The 19113-nt window shown below is 44.1% G+C and overlaps 1 protein-coding gene across 1 annotated transcript in view; it reads left to right on the top strand.

Annotated features, from left to right (window-relative positions):
* Positions 1-1870: 1870 nt before the first annotated feature.
* Rabgef1 (RAB guanine nucleotide exchange factor 1) overlaps positions 1871-19113 on the top strand; it is a 51294-nt gene continuing 34051 nt past the window's right edge. The window contains exon 1 of the mRNA XM_013350496.1: positions 1871-1964. The gene's annotated coding sequence lies outside the window, so the exon portion shown is untranslated. The remainder of the gene's footprint in view (positions 1965-19113) is intronic.

Below are 19113 nucleotides of genomic sequence, written 5' to 3'. Positions count from 1 at the left end.
TTTCAAGACAGTGTTTCCCTGTGTAGCCCTGGCTGTCTTGACCAGCTTGGCCTCAAACTCACAGAGATCCTCCTGTATCTGCCTCCTGTGTGCTAGGACTAAAGGTGTGCGCAACCACTGCCTAGTTCCCCCCCCCCCCCTCTAATGCAGCTAATTACAGCAGACTAAATTGTAGGATGGCTGCTAACAATCCTGCCCTGCTTTGCTGATGCCGTGGTATTTTTCTGCTCTAGTAAATAGGGAGTCTCCCTCACTTTGCCTCTTTTAAACTTTTAGAAATCATGATTCTTGTGTGTGGATACATGTGACATACTTTGTGAGTGGTTCTTTCCTTCCATCCTTATGATGGTTCCAGGATTTGGATTCAGGCCTGCACGGCCAGTCTTTCCTCACTGAGCCATCTCGTTGGCTATCTTACTTGCCATCCTCTTTAGTAAAACTTGCCTTCATCTCACTCCTGCAAGTGCCTGTGTCTTTAATCTTCATAGACCTTAAACATCCAGCTTGGAAACTGGGAGGTGGTGGTGCTCGCCTTTAATCCCAGCATTCGGGAGACAGAGGCAGGCAAATCTCTGTGAGTTGGAGGCCAGCCTGGTCTACAAGAATGAGTTCCAGGACAGCTAGGGCTGTGACAACAGAGAAACCCTGTCTCGAAAAACTAAACAAAAACAAAACAAAACAACCCATCTGGCTTGGAGCCATTTTCCCAGGCTAATTGGATCATGTCTGGTACCCTAGGTCCTTGGGTCAAGTACAACTGGGCCATCAATAGCACACAAAACTCCTGCATCATCCACATGTGCTCTGGCTAGGAAGATATACCCACAGCCTTCCTTTTCTTTTTTTTGGAGGTGGGGGGAATACAGGGTTACTTGACATTAGAGTAATACGTCACCACATCTGGCTTTTTAACTCCCAGACAGGGTCTGAGTCACCCAGGCCAAGAAACCCGGGATGAGAACTCTTGCTCCTGTCTCCACCACCCTAGTGCTGGCATTACAGCCTGGTTGCTCTTAGATTAATTCCCTTCCATTTAAAGTCCTGAGATTTGTGAAGGCAAACCGGGAGTGTCAGTTCTGTGGGCCACCTGCCCAGCTGCCCTTGTTCTTCCTCGAGGTGAGCAAAAACTGAGTGCCCAGAAACAACAACAACAACAAAGACTCAGAAGAGATGACAAACATTAAGTGAGACAGAAAAAAGCATTCAAGCCAGTCGGGAAGGGTGGTTTTTCCAGAGCTGGAAGATTGTCTAATAGTTCCGGGTTGATCATTTGTAGGGCTCAAGGGCTCTCATCTTCTTTACTTTCTTTCTCTATTCTTTCCTCCCCTTTTCTATTACTTATCTCCTCCATCCGGACGGTTCTTGGCCCGGGGAGATAACGAAGGCGGTGACGTTGCGTCTCAACTGTCGAGTGGGATTGTTATCTATCTTTCCGGTCCGGCAGCCCCGCGTTATCTCTCCCCCGATCTCTTCTCTGACTACCTAGTCCCTGCTAACTCCTCATCTTCTGGCGGTCGCCTTCGTTACGATCAGGGACGTCTCCTGGACTACGGGTTCCTCTTAGACACGGAGGTCCCATTCCTCGCTACGACTGTCCTCAGAACTTCCTGTCGCCCTCAGGCTAGTGCAAGCAGAAGATGAAAGCACGGAGTAAGTAATGACAGGGGAAACAGCGACTTCTTGCGAGTGGCGGACACTCGCTGGGCCAAGAACCCAAGCGTGGTCTCCACAGCCTTTCTGGTCACCGATAATCCTTTCCGGCTGCAACATCCAGACCCCGGAAATCCGAAGCGTCGCGGAAGTGACGCAACACGTACGCAACGCGCGCGTGCCAGTGGTGCCGGGGGCGGGGCGTGCGGGGGCAGGGGCGGGGCAGGGAGCCGACTGACTGGAGTGGCGCTGGGAGCGGCTGTCGGACGCCGGCGGAGCCGCGGACCAGGTTCGGAGGGACGGGGGCTACGGAGGTGCGTTCCCCTCGGAGCCGGGTGGCGGCGGCGGCGTCCGGCCGCGCGCTGACCCCGTGTCGCTCGGGTCCGCCACTTAGGCGGGAGGGCGGGTGCGGAGGGCCAGGCCGCCGGAGCTCAGCGCTCGGCCTCTCCGCCTTGGCCGAGTTCGTCCCAGCTCGGCGGGACTCGGGCTCACGGGAGGACGCGGTTCCCCGTCGTCTACCGCCGCTCTCGTCCCGTCGAGTTCGGAGCTGGGGCTGCGGCCGGGAGGGTCACATTCGGACCCCGCGTGGGTTCTCGGGGACGGTGCGGGCTGCTGTGGCGCGGGGTTTTGAATACTTCTACTAGGTGGTAGTGGCCGAGGTTATGTGTGTCTCTGGATGAGAAGTCCTGAAGCTGAGGCAGGGGGAGTGCCGCGATTTTGAGGTCAGTCCCCGCCACATAGCAAGAGCCTCTTATGGGACAAAAAAGAAAAAAAAAAAAAAAGAATTAAGGCAGCCCCTGGTGCCGAACTGTTTAAGAGAAGATCCGAGGGGATGTCCCTCCATCCCCTCGCGGAAGTTCACTCCAAAGAGGGAAGCGCCTTGGAGACTAGGTCACTGGCAGCTGGCTGTGTCTCAGAGCTGATGACCAATCTCTGTGGTTGGGAAATGTGGGGCTGGATGCGGTAGGCTCCGTCAGCCTGTGGAGTTTAGATGGGACGGTTGGGCAGCAGAAGTTTACAGCATCACCTGGTTTTGTATTAAGAAATCCCCCCCCCCCCCGCGCCCTACCTGGAAGTTAACAGTTGGGCCTTTTAACCTACAAACCTAAAACTACTTTTAAAAGAAAGACCCAATTAGTCACCCACTTCAGTTTTCTCAGTATTTGGAAATTGAGACAGAACAGCCTCGGGAGTTTGACATCAACATCAGCAAGGGCCACTTAGTTTGAGCCCAGCCTAAGTTACCCAGTGAAATTCCACCCCCGCCCTCCAGTCGCAGTTAAAAGAAAAAAAAGAGTATCAAATAAAATTGGTTTGTCAAGAAGCTTGGTATAGCCCGGCGGTGGAGGCACACGGCTTTAATCCCAGGACTCGGGAGGGAGGCAGAGGCAGGCGGATCTCTGTGAGTTCGAGGCCAGCCTGGTCTACAAGAGCTAGTTCCAGGACAGACCCCAAAGCTACAGAGAAACCCTGTTTCGAAAAACCAAAAGAAAAAAGAGAGAAAAGACACTTGTTACTTATGACTTTAAGGTTTAAACGCACGTGCTTGATAGGACTAGTTTAACCAGTTTCCTTTCAGTCTTTAGGAAGTACTGTTGGGGGCTTTTCTGTCTGTCTGTCTGTCTGTCTGTCTATCTAGGTTGTGTATTTATTTGCTTATTTATTTATTTTTGGAGAGAGGCAGAATCTTATAATGCAGTCCTGGATGGCCTGGAATTCCATATGTAGACCAGACAAGACTCAGAACTTAGAGCAATCCTCCTGCCTGCACCTCTCAAGTGCTGGGATTGCAGGTGTGGGCCAGTGCCTGCTGTCCTTTTGGTATGTGTGTTCATGGTGTGTGAATATGGAGGCCAGAGGCTAATGTTGCATATCTTCTTTAGTTTCTTACTAACCTTGGTTTTTGAGTCAGTGAACCTGTAACCAGGTTTGGCTAGACCCATAGCAGGCAGGAAAGCTACAGGATCGTCCAGTCCCTGCCTGCAAGTGCCGGGGTTACCGACAAAGCACACTTTTTTTTTTTTTTAAAGTGGGTCCTGAGGATCTGAACTGGGGTTCTCATGCTTGTGTGGCAAGTGCTTTGTAGATTTAGCTGTTTCCCCGGCCCTGCTTTTTGTTTTTGACGAAATGAAGTCGGAATTTTTTTTATATATTTTTTATTTTTTTATGGTTTTAAATATTTTTATGGTTTATTTAACTTTATTTTGTGTACATTGGTGTGAAGGTGTCAGATCCCCTGCAACTGAATCTTCAGACAGTTGTGAGCTGCCATGTGTGTGCTGGGAATTGAACCCTGGTCCTCTGAAAGAGCAGTCAGTGTTCTTAACCACTGAGCCATCTCTCCAGCCCCAAAGTCGGAATTTATTAAGAAACAATTTTATTATAGATTTAGGCACAGGTGTTAAGGGAGAGGGAGAGACACTTAAAAGGACAGTACACCTGCAGGGCACGGGTGTGGACATCTCAAGAGAGTCTTCAAGATTTACTGATTTGTTTTTCAAGACTGGGTTTCTTTGTAGCCTTTACTGTCCTGATCTTGCTCTGTAGACCAGACTGGCCTCAAATTCACAGAGATCTGCCTGCCTCTGCCCTCAGTTCTGGAAATTAAGGTGCTCCACTACCTCCTGGCAATTTACTGATTCTTAATCAGACAGTTAAGATGTAGTCAGGATTTGAATTTTTACTTGCTTAGAGAGTTGACCCAGTGGTTAAGAGATCTGGCTGCTCTTGCAGGAGATGCAGGTCTGGTTCCCTGCACCCACATGGTGGTTCACAACTGTCTGTAACTCCAGATCCTTCTCTGGTCTCCAAGGGCACCTGGCACACACATGGTGCACATGCATGTATGCAAGCAAATACTCAGACATGAAAATTAAAACATTTTCTAAAAAAAATCACTGGGCAGTGGTGGCGCACGCCTTTAATCCCAGCACTCAGGAGGCAGAGGGCAGGCGGATCTCTGTGAGTTCGAGGCTAGCCTGGTCTACAAGAACTAGTTCCAGGACAGGCTCTAAAGCTACAGAGAAACCCTGTCTCGAAAATCATAAAACAAAAGCAAAAAAAAAAAAAAATTACAAAGGTGAACAGTAAAAGTACTTGAAAGTGTAGAGTGTTTGCCTAGTTTGCAGCATGGTCCAGGGTTTGATCCCCAGAACTACAAAGAAACAAAAATAACAAAAATATTTCAGTATAATTTTATCATGGAGCACTGAGGGCATGAAGCAAGGTCATCCTGCAGTTAAGATAAACTTTAAGCAGCAGCTCTCACACAAAGGCTGTTGCTGTGTGGTTGAAGATGATTGTGTCCAGTGTAGTGCTGGGTTAGGTACTGTTTTGCATAGCTGTCTTTTCTGGTCATTAAGTATTTGGGTTGAATTGTGTACTCATTTACTAAGATTGGCTCCATTATAAATATCCAATAACGGGAAATCTACTTTTATCTCTCCACTCTCAATTTATAGTGGACATTTATTGGTTCCAATAAGTACTTGCTGACTGCATGAGAATACTCCATGAACTTCTCCCAGTCTTTGGCGAGATACTATAGAATTTTAAATCTCGACTGTGTGCAGTTAAATCCTGGCACTCATTTTTATTGGCCGTGAGATAAGCATCTCTAGTAGAGGTTATCTGTGCAGACAACACTTGTGTGTCAGTAGAAATGCTGCTAAGTGGCTTTCTTAGTCTAATAATACAGTTACAACGCTAAAAAGGAGGGTTTTATGGAAATGGAATGGTTTGCGAATCTTAACCTGTGATCACCTTTAGCAGGCATCACTGAGAAGTAGTGTGTACAGGGAAATTGACTTCTATCACACTGACTAATTTGTTTTTATTTTTTGGGTTTTTTTGTTTAGTTTTTTTTTTTTTTGAGACAGTGTTTTTTGTTGTTTTGTTTTGTTTTTTTGAGACAGGGTTTCTTTGTAGCCCTGGCTGTCCTGGAACTCACTCTGTAGATCTTGAACTCATAGAGATCTGCCTGAACTCTGCTGGAATTAAAGGTACGTGCCACCACGCCTGGCTTAACTGGTATTTTCTAATGTTTGAATAAAGTTGCTAAAATGCTGTAAGAAGAGGCTGTGTAGAGGATTCCCTGAGCAGGACAGCCTGGCAGCTTAGTGAGACTCTGTCAGAATAGCAAAAGACCTGCATTGTCACTAAGTGGTGGGGCACTCTCCTGGCATGCTGGAGACTCTGATGGCTGCATTTATTTTTTCAGTTATGTGAATGTGTGTATTTGTGTGTGGGTGTGAGTATGTACACACGATGTGCGCTTAGAGACCAGAGGAGGTTGTTGGAGGCTGCTGGGAATTAACCTTGTGTCCTCTGCAAGAGCAGTACTTTCTCTTAACCCCTGAGCCATCTCTTCAGCATCATGTCTGTTTTCAGAGATTTCTGGGTTTTGTTTGTGTGTTTGTTTGGTTTTTGTTGTTTTGTTTTATCAAGACAGGGTTTCTCTGTAGCTTTGGTGCCTGTTCTGGAACTCGCTCACAGAGATCTGCCTGCCACTGCTTCCTGAGTGCTGGGGTTAAAGGCTAGAGCCACCACCGCCCAGCAAGATTTCTGTTTTTAATGAAGCTCTTCCCACTGGAGTGGGAAGTATAACTTCGATGGTAAAGGAGAGTGCTTTTTCCTTGTTTCTGTAACATACTTTACAGAGTTTTGTTCTTCAGGGCAGCCGATGATTGTGATTATGATCAGTTAATTAGATGTAACAGATTCCTAAATTACGATCAGAGGGACAAGCATTGTTCCCTGAGTAGGAACCATAGGACACTACATGTTGAGGTGGGGCTTCTTTGGCTGGTGTTCTTGGCAGGGGGTATTGGGTCGCCTGGAGCACGTGCTCTGCAAGTACTGAGTCGTCAAAGGACACAGAGGCGATTGTTAAAGGACCTGAAGCAGGAAAATAGCCAGAGCCTTGAGGGCTCTAACTTTAGGGAGTGTCGCAATGAGGGAACTGAGTAAAGTCGTGTTTTGTTTGTTTTGTTTTTGGAGACAGGGACTCCCCGTGTACCTCTGGCTGTTGCAGAACTCCCTACTATGTAGACTGTGCCACCACACCAGGTTCTTGAGTACAGTCTATGAACCACTTTTCAAACTAGTCTGCTGAGTTGCCATTCAATGTAATCATTGTAATTGAATTTATGATATTTAAAATTAAATGTGGAGCTGGGTGGTGGTGGCGCACGCCTTTAATCCCAGCACTTGGGAGGCAGAGGCAGGCGGATCTCTGTGAGTTTGAGACCAGCCTGGTCTACAAGAGCTAGTTCCAGGACAGGCTCCAAAACCACAGAGAAACCCTGTCTCAAAAAACCAAAAAAATAAAATAAAAAAATAAAAAAAATAAGATTAAATGTGGGGATTAAATTTTTTAAATGGGGTGGGGGCTGGAGAGACGGCTCAGTGGTTAAGAGCACTGACTGCTCTTGGAGAGGACCCGGGCTTGAATCCTAGCACCCACGTAGCAGCTCACAACCATCTGTAACTCTAGTCTCAGGGAATCTGATGTTCTTCTGGCCTTGGTAGACGCCAGGCATACAGGTGGTGCACATGCACACAAGCAGGCAAACATACGTATAAAAATAAATCTTTAAGGATTAAACATGGTGTCTCGAAAAACAACAAAAACAAGTTAAAAGTGTGATTAAAATAATTTTTGTTTTTAATTAGTTTGTATGTGTGTTAGTTTACACACATGTGAATGCTTGCTCAGGTTATGTGTAGAGGTCAGAAAACGATCTGTGGAAGTTGGTTTTCTCCTTTTGCCATTTGGGTCCTGGTGATCAGATTCAAGTTGTCAGGCTCGGTGCAGACACCTTTACTCTTTGAGCCATCTCCCCAGCCCTGAAAGAAAAATGGGTATGATGAGTTTTTTAGAAAATAAAAATAAGCTATGACTTAAAAAAAAAGTTTTACATGAACTTTTACCTTTTCAAGAGCAAAATCCTAAATGCATAGTCTCTGACCAATTTCTGATCTTTTTACTTCTGCTGCCACTGCTGTTCATCAGAATTAGGAAGGGCAATGTCTTCAGATAGCTGCCCGGGCAGCACTGGATGTCTTTGTAGTTTGTGATTTTAGCATGTACACAGGTACCTCTGTGTTTTTTTTTCTCTGATAAAAGTATTTATTTATATTAATTTACACTTCTGTAACCTAAAAAGTAACATTGGTTCTTTATATGAAAATTGTGCTGGTTTTATATTTTATTTTTATTCTTTTTGTTAGTTTGTTTGAGATAGGTCTTCACTTTGTAGTACTGACTGTGCTGGAACTCACTGTGTAGAACAGACTCACAGTAATCTGCCTGCCTCTGCCTCACTGAGATTAAAGGTATATGCCACCATATACCTTTTTAAGTGTAAAAGTATTGCATTTCATATGACCTTATCATACATGTCTCATAATTTGGGGTATTTTTGCTTAGGATACATTTACTATTTTCTGTGTGTTTTCATGCTAAAAATACATAATGACAATATTTTCTCTATAGCAGTAAATATAGAATTTTCTAATTTTAGGCATGCTGTTTGCTAGAGAAGTTCCCTCCCCCCTTCCCATTTAGATGGCACTTTGGAGCACAGTTTAAAGATGCTTTTAGAGATTGGATTCAAAACATTTATTATCGGATGACACTCTCTTTGTATTATGCCATAATTTTTTTAAGTAGACCCTATCTCTGGTACCACATCTTGTTCCAGAAAGGATTCTTAATGACTTGTGAAGACTTGCCCAACCTGCTGTTGCTAACATAGCAAGCGAGATGAGTGAGTGGACGAGTGATGTGGAGTAGGTGGAGAGCGGAGGTGGGATCGAGGGCCACTCTGTACCCAGAGCTTGGGCCGGAGTCTGAAGTTTCTGGCTGAAGGCTACAGACGTGGCTGTGCTCCTCAGCAGCCAGTTGAGAAAGGAACAGAAAGGTTTAGTGGCCTTGAAAGATAATCAGAAACTCCTCAGCTCTGCCCTTTAATTTCCGCGTGCTTTGGGAGGGCTGTGTGCTCTCTCCTATCTTAGCTGAATTACTTCTGGCCTCATGTGATCCAAGTGTTTTGATCTTACCCTTCAATCAAGGGTCTGTTTTCACATGATCCAGTCTGCATGCTACCTTCAGAAGTAAAAATCAGCTTTTGCTTTGCTTTTGTGCTGTCTGGAAAGCACCTTCAGTAGATCTGTTTCGTGTTGTTGGGCAGTCAGAACTCCGTGTGTGTGTGTGTGTGTGTGTGTGTGTGTGTGTGTTTGTGTGTGCGTGTGCGTGCGTGTGCGTGTGTTATATAGAAAAGGCTGACAGGAACATGAGATGGACTGAAAGGATAGCAAAACCAGAGTGAGGATTCATTTCTAGAAGTAAGTTTTGAAATCCCAGCTTCAGCACAGATTGTTAGCTTGAAAAGCCCACTCGTAGGATTTATGTTTAAGGTGGAAACATAGCCACTCATCTTAGGTACATAGCCAGTAAGTCATTGCAGTTTGTTCTTTCAGTAATAATAGTTAGGATTTCTAGAGTGCCAGCATGGTTGGTGTGGCCAGGAGACTGTTCTTATTTACCCTTAGTAACAGTAGATGGGACCCTCCTTGCCTAAATACAGTTGTGTAATGTTGTGGCTCCTTAATTGCCTTTCCATCAACTTTTGACATTGTTTTTTAAATGTGTCCTGAAGAATGAATTGGACCAGTGACTGAAGATTTGACTATAATAAGGATAAAACAAGTGAGAATTCTAGAAACAGGACTGAAAGCTAATGAGATAGATTAACTAAGATATATCACAGGGTCTGGTGTACAGTGCAGTGATGCTGTATGTTCATAGTGTGCACAGACCTCTGGCCTTCATCTTCAGCAGTCCATGGAAGAAAAGAAAGACAGGAAAAAACCTCTAAAGTTCTTTATTATTAATGTCTTGAGATAATGTGCTTGGCTTCTATGTAGCAAATTAATTATGTTTCAGTCTTCGAACATTTTCTAGCCACTACAGTTGGAACCTAATGTGACAATTGTGTAGTTTGTGGAGTTTAAATATTGTCTAGTCATGACTATATCACCTTTAATACTATTGAAGAGATTCAGATGGCAAAATTGCTTTCACACCCATATGTTAACTACTGACTCTTCTGCAAAACTTTATGTTGTTACCTGCCCCACAAAATAGCATGCTTTGTGACAGAGACAGCGTTGAAATACCATATTTTAGCCATATATATATGTGCTAGGGATCAGACCCAGTACCTTATACTTTTTAGGCAGGTGCTGCACTGCACCCCCAGCCACACACACATTAATGTCACCTTTATTCCGTTTCCCCTGTAATTTCTTTTTTTAGAAAATAAGTTTATTGTGTGTGTATGGGTGTCTTGCCTGCATGTATGTGGATGCAGTGCCTGAGGAGGTCAGAAGATCCTCTGGAGTTGGGATTACAAGCAGTTGTGAGCTGCCATATGAGTGCTGGGAACAGAACCCAGGTCCTCTGCAAGATCAGGTAGTGCTGGGCCGGGTGATGGTGGCGCACGCCTTTAATCCCAGCACTTGGGAGGCAGAGGCAGGCGGGTCTCTGTGAGTTCGAGACCAGCCTGGTCTACAGAGCTAGTTCCAGGACAGGCTCCAAAGCCACAGAGAAACCCTGTCTTGAAAAAAAAAGAGCAGGTAGTGCTCTTGCCATCAGGATGGCTCCACTAAGCCATCACTCAACCCTCCCAATAACTTTTTTATATATTTATTTATTTATTATGTATACAATATTCTGTCTACATGCATGCCTGCAGGCCAGAAGAGGGCACCAGACCTCATTACAGATGGTTGTGAGCCACCATGTGGTTGCTGGGAATTGAACTCAGAACCTTTGGAAGAGCAGGCAATGCTCTTAACCACTGAGCCATCTCTCCAGCCCCCCAATAACTTCTTTAAGATACAAACTGTATTTGTACGTGTGTATTCGCGAGTGCATATGAAGATCAGAGGACAACTTGTTGAATTGGTTCTCTTTCCACCTTTATGTGGGTTCCAGGAATTGAACAGAAGTCATCAAGCTTGTGCATCAAGTGCCTTTACCCACTGAGCTATCTCACCAGACTCTAAAAACTTCTTTTATATCATTTGTTTTTGATGTTTTTTTGGGGGACGGGTTTCTCTGTGCAGCCCTGGCTGTCCTTGAACTCACTCTGTAGACCTGGCTGACCTTGAACTCACAGAGATCTGCCTGCCTCCACTTCTGGTGTGCTGAGAATAAATGTGTTAATTACCACTGCCAGCCTTTTTTTTTTTTTCACAAGAGTTTTGCTAGCTAAATCAAGCTGCCCTTAAACTTATATCTTCCTGCCTTGGCCTTCTGAATGTTAGGCTTATAGGCTTGTGTGGCTTTCTTTCTTTCTTCCCTCTTTTCTTTCTTTCTTTCTTTCTTTCTTTCTTTCTTTCTTTCTTTCTTTCTTTCTTTCTTTCTTTCTTTCTTTCTTTCTTTCTTTTGAGACTGGGTCTTATGTATCTCAGGTTAGTCATCATTCACTGCTTAGCTGAAGATGACCTTGAACTCCCGATCTTCCTGCTTCCACCTCCTGGGTGCTAGTTTGAAGGCGGATCAAATTAATACAGGCCAATTGGTATAAGATAACACCACTTTAATATAAAAAACACACTCACGCAACCAAAGTTCCCGCGATGCCCAGAAACAGAAAACAGGAAGAAGGGGTCACCAGCGTCTGTGCACCCCAATTTATATACATTTGCCCGAGGCCGTCCCCCCCCCCCAAAGGGCGGGCTCTCTCTACACTAATTTAAGTTGTACGGAACCTTGAGCTCTTCCATGCTAGGCAAGCACTCATCGACTGCTGCCTTCCAAGCATCAAGCTTTGATTTTTACCTCTTCCCAAATTTCCCTCTATTCCTCCATCAGCACATTCTGGGTTTTGCCTTTTGCTGGAGTCACCTCCTTTTATAATACTGTTCCCCGTTTTCCAGGATCTGGACCCTCCTAGTGAAGTACTTGAGAAGCTCTTTGGTGCATTTGGGATAGTGCCTTTAACACCAGTAGTTCACACTGTTTTTAGCTTTCCATTTCCTAGCTGGAGATTGGCAGGCTTCTGTCGTACTCAGAAAAGGGCATCTCAGCCTGTACGAGCACTTGTTGATCTTCAAGGACTTGGGCTCACAACCACCTGTAACTGCAGTTCCAGAGAGCGTGTTGTCTTGTGGCCTCTGTGGGCACCAGGCACATACGTGGTACATAGACATACATGCAAACAAAATACCAATATAAATAAAATAAAAATAATTGAAAAAAAAGAAAAAGGCACCCCCTCCTGGGGTCAGGAGCAGAGATGAGTGGCCTCACACCTGTGGTGCTTTCTTTATAGCCATGGTATCCAAGGTGGCTCCCAGTAGCATCGCTTAGGACCTAGATAAACTCAGATTCTCACACTTGTGACTTAGAAGTATATGAGAAAAGGTGAAATGGCTGAAGCAGAACTGAGTCAGATAGGACTGAAAACAACCCTCCTGGGGTGGAGATGCTCTACGTATCACAAAGTACTGCTACTCGGGTGGAGCCAAGTCTGTTTGCTTACACACTTGGCGAGCAATTGCCCATCTGAGTGCTGGCTGCTCCTCTGGAGAGTATTGAGAGAGGAGGTGCTGACTGGGCTAGCACAGCTGCATAACTGGGAGCCTTAGAAATGGCGTTCCAGAGCTCTAACTTTGTTCACGGGAGGAGGATGTGGCTGAGCAGAGCACAGCTGCCTGGAAGTCCTGAAGAATGCCGCTGCACTGGCTCTGCTCCCTCTAAATTGTGTCTCCCGGGATTGATTATCTTTGGACAGAGCAGTGTTTACATACTTTGTTTGGTAACAGTGAAATGGAAACCTGACGTCAGTTGTATACAAGAAGTACTGCTTTTAGAAGGAGTGCGTTCAGGCAGGGAAGTTGATAAAACCTGTATACAGATTTGAAATGCCATGTGTTTATGTGATGGTGCCTTCATAACATAAAAGAAGGCTAAACGATCATTCAAAAAGAGCTCTTGCTAATCAAAGGGAAAATTTAGAGATAGAGACATAAAACCAGTGAATATCAGTGGTTAATTTATTTGAAAAAAGTACAGGTGGTAACAAATACCAATAACACGTGGGGTGCCGAGGAGAGGACTCCGCGGTTAAGAGCGCACACTGCCGCCCCCTGGGACCCGATACCCTTTTGTGGCCTTCTTGAGCACCTGCACTCACGTGTGCGTGGACATCCCCCGCCCCCGCACATGTATCATAGAGTTAAAAATAAAATCTTTAAAGACAAATATCAATAACATTGGTTACATGTTGACTAGCAAAAATTAAAGTTTTCTAACGCTGTGTCAGAGGCTGTGGAAAGTAGGTTCCCTTACCCCGGGAGTGGGACGGCAGGCACCTTTCTGAGGCCCATTTGGAGGCCTGTGTCAGAATGTCAGGTGCATGCACTGGGACTTTCCACTTGTGTCAAGCAGGCTGCTCAGAGTTTGCAGAGAATCTGCCCGTGTCCTTGTCCTGCCAGCTGCCAGCCAGTCTCAGGCTTTTTATTAGTACTGTCTCTCTCTATAAGAATATGCCTCATTGTCACATGTAAATGCTATTTTCCACTCTGTTTTTGCCCATCTATTTTGGTCACAGGTGAGGTCTTTAAAAACTAGATGGACGTTTGAATTTGTATATTCGAATTTTACTTCCTTTTTGATTTTCCTGTAGCTTCTAGGTATAGACGTTCCATAAATATATGTCTTTCATCTTTCTGTCTCTCTTGAAAGTTTTTAAGTTGTACCAGGTATGATGGTGGGCATCTTTAGTCCTATTATATGGGGGTCTAAGTTAGGAGGACTGCAGGCCAGCTTGGGTTACATAGTGTGACAAATTGGAAGCTTTGTCATCGCTTCCCTCATTACAAAAGAAAAAAGAGTCGGATGTGGTGGTGCACACCTTTAGTCCAGCAGAGGCAGGTGGATCCCTATGAGTTCATTAGTTATGTGCATATATTTTTTATGTATACCCATCGGTGCAGGTGCCCATGGAGTCCAGAGGGCACCAGATCCCCTGGAGCTGGAGTTATAAGCATTTTTGAGCCAAATATTGTGGATTTGGGGAACCAAATTCAGGTCCTCTGCAGCAGCAGTAAGAACATAATCTTATTGAGCCCTCTCTGCAGCATCTTATTTTTATCTATCATCCATCTATCCATTTATTTATGGTTTTTGGAGACAGGGTTTCTCTGTGTGACAGCCCTGGCTGCCCTGGAACTTGCTCTATAGACCAGGATCTCCTGGAACTCACAGAGATACGCTTGCCTCTGCCTTCCAAGTGCTGGCATTAAAGTCTTGTGCCAGCACCACCGGCTTGTTTTTAATTTTTGAGACAAGTTTTCATATGGCCCGGCCCAGTACAGCCTGGACGTCCTACTGTTGGGTTTCATGTTTTGTCAGCATGTGTCACAACTTGCATGTGGTGCCGGTGGAGGCCAGAAGAGGGTACTGGATCTGGAACTGGAACTGGTGGTTGCAAGCTGCCATATGGCTGCTGGGAATCGAAACCAGGTCCTCAGCAAGAGCAGCTAGTGATCTTTTTTTTATTGATATTTATTGAGCTCTACATTTTTCTCTGCTCCCCTCCCTGCATCTCCCTTCCCCCCTTCAACCCTCTCCCAAGGTCCCCATGCTCCCAATTTACTTGGGAGATCTTGTCTTTTTCTACTTTCTACTTTTCATGTAGATTAGATCTATGTAAGTCTCTCTTAGTGTCCTCATTGTTGTCTAAATTCTCTGGGATTGTGGTTTGTAGGCTGGTTTTCTCTGCTTTGTGTTTAAAAACCACCTATGAGTGAGTACATCTGATACTTGTCTTTCTGTGTCTGGGGTACCTCACTCGGTATGGTGTTTTCTAGCTCCATCCGTTTTCCAGCAAAATTCAAGCTGTCATTATTTTTTTCTGCTGTGTAGTACTCCATTGTGTAAATGTGCCACATTTTCTTTATTCATTCTTCGATTGAGGGACATTTAGGTTGTTTCCAGGTTCTGGCTATGACAAACAAAGCTGCTATGAACATAGTTGAACACATGTCCTTGTGGCATCCTTTGGATATATACCCAAAAGTTGTATTACTGGGTCTTGAGGAAGATTGTTTCCTAATTTTCTGAGAAATCGCCACACTGACATCCAAAGGGGTTGTACCAGCTTGCACTCCCACCAGCAATGCAGAAGTGTTCCCTTTACCCCACAACCTCTCCAGCATAAGTTGTCATCAGTGTTTTTGACCTTGGCCATTCTTTCAGGTGTAAGATGGAATCTCAGAGTTGTTTTGATTTGCATTTCTCTGATGACTAAGGATGCTGAACATTTCCTTAAGAATCTTTCAGCCATTTTAGATTCCTTTGTTGAGAGTTCTCTATTTAGGTCTGTACTCCATTTTTTTTTATGGGATTATGTGTTCTTTTGGTGTTCAATTTCTCGAGTTCTTTGTATATTTTGGAGATCAGACCTCTGTCTGATGTGGGGTTAGTAAAGATCTTTTCCCATTCTGTAGACTGTCGTTTTGTCTTGTTGACTGTGTCCTTTGCTTTATAGAAGCTTTTCAGTTTCATGAGGTCCCATTTATTAATTATTTCTCTTAGTGTCTGTGCTCCTGGGGTTCTGTTTAGGAAGTAGTTAACTGAGCCACTGTGTTCAAGTGTACTTCCCACTTTCTCTTCTATAAGGTTCAGTGTGGCTGGCTTTATGTTGAGGTCTTTTGTAGTAATAAGAGTGGCGGGGCTGCATCCCCAGCACCCCGGCCGCCTGCTAGCTTATCCCCCGAAATAACAACACACAAATTGTATTCATTTAAACACTGCTTGGCCCATTAGCTCTAGCCCTTACTGGCTAATTCTGATATCCCGATCAACCCATCTCTAATAAACTTGTGTAGTACCGGTCTTACCGGGAAAGATTCAGCATGTCTGACCTGGCAGCTTGCTTCATCGCGTGCGTCTGCCCGGGAGAGGGGAGCATGGCGTCTCTCTGAGCTCACTTCCTCTTCCTCCCAGCATTCTGTTCTGTTTACTCCTCCCACCTATGTTTTAACCTATCAGGACCAAGCAGTTTCTTTATTGTTTAACCAATGAAATCAACAGATTGATATATGATGCTCCCACATCAGTCTTTGATCCATTTGGACTTGAGTTTTGTGCATGGTGATAGATATGGGTCTATTTTCATTCTTCTACAAGTTGATATCCAATTATGCCAGCACCACTTGTTAAATATGCTTTCTTTTTTTTCCATTTGGTTTGAAGATGTATGGATTGATATCCTGGTCTTCTGTTCGATTCCATTGGTCCCCCTGTCTGTCCTTATGCCAATATCAGACTGTTTTCAGTACTGTAGCTCTGTAATAGAGTTTGAAGTCAGGGATTGTAATGCTTCCAGAAGTTCCTTTTCTGTACAGGATTGTTTTGGCTATCCTGGGTTTTTTGCTTTTCCATAAGAAGTTAAGTACTGTTCTTTCGAGGTCTTTGAAGAGTTTTGCTGGGCATTGCGTTGAATCTGTAGATTGCTTCTGGTAAGATTGCCATTTTTACTATGTTAATTCTGCCTACCCAAGAGCATGGGAGATCTTTGCACTTTCTGGTGTTTTCTTCAATTTCTTCAAAGATTTAAAGTTCTTTGCATACAAGTCTTCCACTTGTTTGGTTAGAGTTACTCCAAGATATTTTATGTTATTTTTGGCTATTGTGAAGAGTGTTGATTCTCTGATTTCTTTCCCAACCCTCTTATCATCTGTGTACAGGAGGGCTACTGACTTTTTCAAGTTAATCTTGTGTCCTGCTACATTGCTGAGCAGCCAGTGATCTTAACCACTGAGCCATCTCTCTAGCCTCTTTTTTTTTGCGGGGGGGGGGGTTGAGACAGGGTTTCTCACAGATCTTTCCAGTTATTTTGAGGGATGTCAGATTGCTGGCCGGTTATTTACAACATTCCTTTCCCCTTCTTCCTTTAATATTATTTTTATGGCATATTAGGATTCATTTGGAGGTTTTGTACTTTTTAGTGATTTGTCTGTGTTAATTCTGTATTAACTAATTTGCAGAAAAAAATTTCAGAAAATTAAAAAGTGTCCTGTGGAGTTTTTGCTTTGTTTTGTTTTTTTTTTTTTGTTTTTCAGGAGAGGATTTCTCTCTACCCGTGGCTGTCCTGGAACTCACTCTATAGACGAGGCTGGACTCAGAAATCAATCTGCCTCTGCTTCCTCTATGCTGAGATTAAAGCCTTGTGCCACCATCACCTAGCAAAACTGTCCTGTTTATTGTTTCTGGTGAAATATAGGATCTTTTTTTTTTTGGTTTTTTGAGACAGGGTTTCTCTGTGGCTTTGGAGCCTGTCCTGGAACTAGCTCTGTAGACCAGGCTGGTCTCGAACTCACAGAGATCCACCTGCCTCTGCCTCCCGAGTGCTGGGATTAAAGGCATGCGCCACCACCGCCCGGCAGGATCATTTTTCAAGTTCCAAAAAGTTTTAAGAATTTTATTTTCATTTGTAGTAAATTTATAGATTTTGGAACCTATGTCATTACTAAAGCTTTATATGTATTTTATTCAGTGTCTCTTACTAGTTATAGCCTTACTATTAAAGCTTTCTTCATTTTTATTTTTATCTTTTATAGTCCAGGCTGATCTTGAATGTGGACTCCTCCTACCTCAAGCTCTTAAGTACAAGGAGTATAGGCATATCTTTCACCATCTCTTATATATCAATAATTTTTACATCAGCTACATAACTTTTTTATTATAATATTTCCTAGGTGTTTTTGCATATTGATGTTACTGTAAGATTTTATATATTATATCATGATATTATTATATAATATATAATTAATATATCTCATTATATATCTGTTGTTCAGCAATTATTGGAGTTCCATAGATTTCATATACACATATCTCACTTGTTTCTTAAACATGGGTTCATAAAATTTAGTTTTTTCAAGATTAATTTACTAAGTGGGGGAGATGGTGGCACGGGCCTTTAGTTCCAGTACTCGGGATGCTGAGGCAGGTGGATCTCTGAGTTAGTCTACAGAGTTCCAGGACAGTCAGGGCTACATAGAGAAATCCTGTCTAGAAAAACCAAAAGAGAAAAAAAATACTCAATAGTGTTTCTTCATTCAGTCTCTGAGCTATATACTGTCTGTGTTAAGTACTAAGATCCACAGGGCTTTTGCTTATGGTAGTAGCCCAGGTATCTGCCAATATTAAGAATATTTGTTGATCCAGTGAGTAAACACTATAGAGTATGTGGCTGGATATGGTGGTTCACACCTATAAGGCCAGTACTCAGGAGCTTGAGGCAGGAGAATTGCTATGAGTTTAACATCAGTATAGACCTCAGAGTGGGACTATGTCAGAAAACTAAAACAACAGAAAAGAAGCTATCGACTCTCAGCTGTACTATTTCACATCCCCTCGGAATGTTCAGGAATGCTATTGGTAGTATCGGTGCTTGTTTGTGTCACTCTGATAGGTGTGAGTGGTGCCTCACGCTGGTGGAGTTTTAGTTTGTTTTTTGGCACTGCTGGGATCAAGCCCAGGGCCTTGAGCAAATAGGCAAGTGTTCTACCACTGAGCTACACCCATAGCCTCATCTCCTGACTACGGATGGGAATGGCTTTTTGTGGACTGCTTGCTGGAAATGTTAAGGACAGTGAAGGACTGGAGCTTTTGCCCTGCTTATATTATAAGTAGCAAATAAGCCTGCCAAAGTTGACAGATGCAGGCAGAAGACCTGAGACTCCTGTATCAGGAACAAAGGAACCCACCACCCAGGATATCAGCAGAACAGGCTTTATGTACAGTGTACCTTTGCCCCACAAGTCCCATGAAGGCAGAGTCACAGCTAAGGGGTTCAAGATTAAGGAACTCAGATTTCATGACTTTTGTTAGCTTATTGACTTTTACGGGGACGGACATGGTATACTCATTCGACTGCATGGTAAATAGCCTCTCCCCTTGTTCTGAAAAAGAACACTTTGATCTCTTTTCTTTTTACATTTCCAGTTATATTTTGTATATGTTTGTGGATGCATCTATATCATACTGTATGTGTGGAGGTCAGCGGACAACTTGTTGGAGTTCATTCTCTCCTTCCACCATTTCAGACCCTGGGCAGCAAGCTCTACCTGCTGAGTCGTCTCTACCTGCCGAGTCGTCTCTACCTGCTGAGTCGTCTCTACCAGCTGAGTCGTCTTGCCAGCCCTAGCCCATACAGAGTCTCATTAAGTAGCTCAGGTTAGCCTGAAACCTACTGTGTAGCCCAGGCTGCCCTTGAGTCCATGATCCTACATACTGCCTCAGTCTGTCCAGTACTTGGATGACCCCAATATCTGGACAGAAAGTTCTTTCTTTCTTTCTTCCTTCCTTCCTTCCTTCCTTCCTTCCTTCCTTCCTTCCTTCCTTCCTTCCTTCCTTCCTTCCTTCCTTCCCTCCCTCCC

The sequence above is a fragment of the Microtus ochrogaster genome, chromosome 2 (genome assembly GCF_000317375.1).
Source record: "Microtus ochrogaster isolate Prairie Vole_2 chromosome 2, MicOch1.0, whole genome shotgun sequence".
Lineage (NCBI taxonomy): Eukaryota > Metazoa > Chordata > Mammalia > Rodentia > Cricetidae > Microtus > Microtus ochrogaster.
Note: the sequence above shows the minus strand (reverse complement) of the source record. Positions and strands in the feature narration are given on the sequence as shown.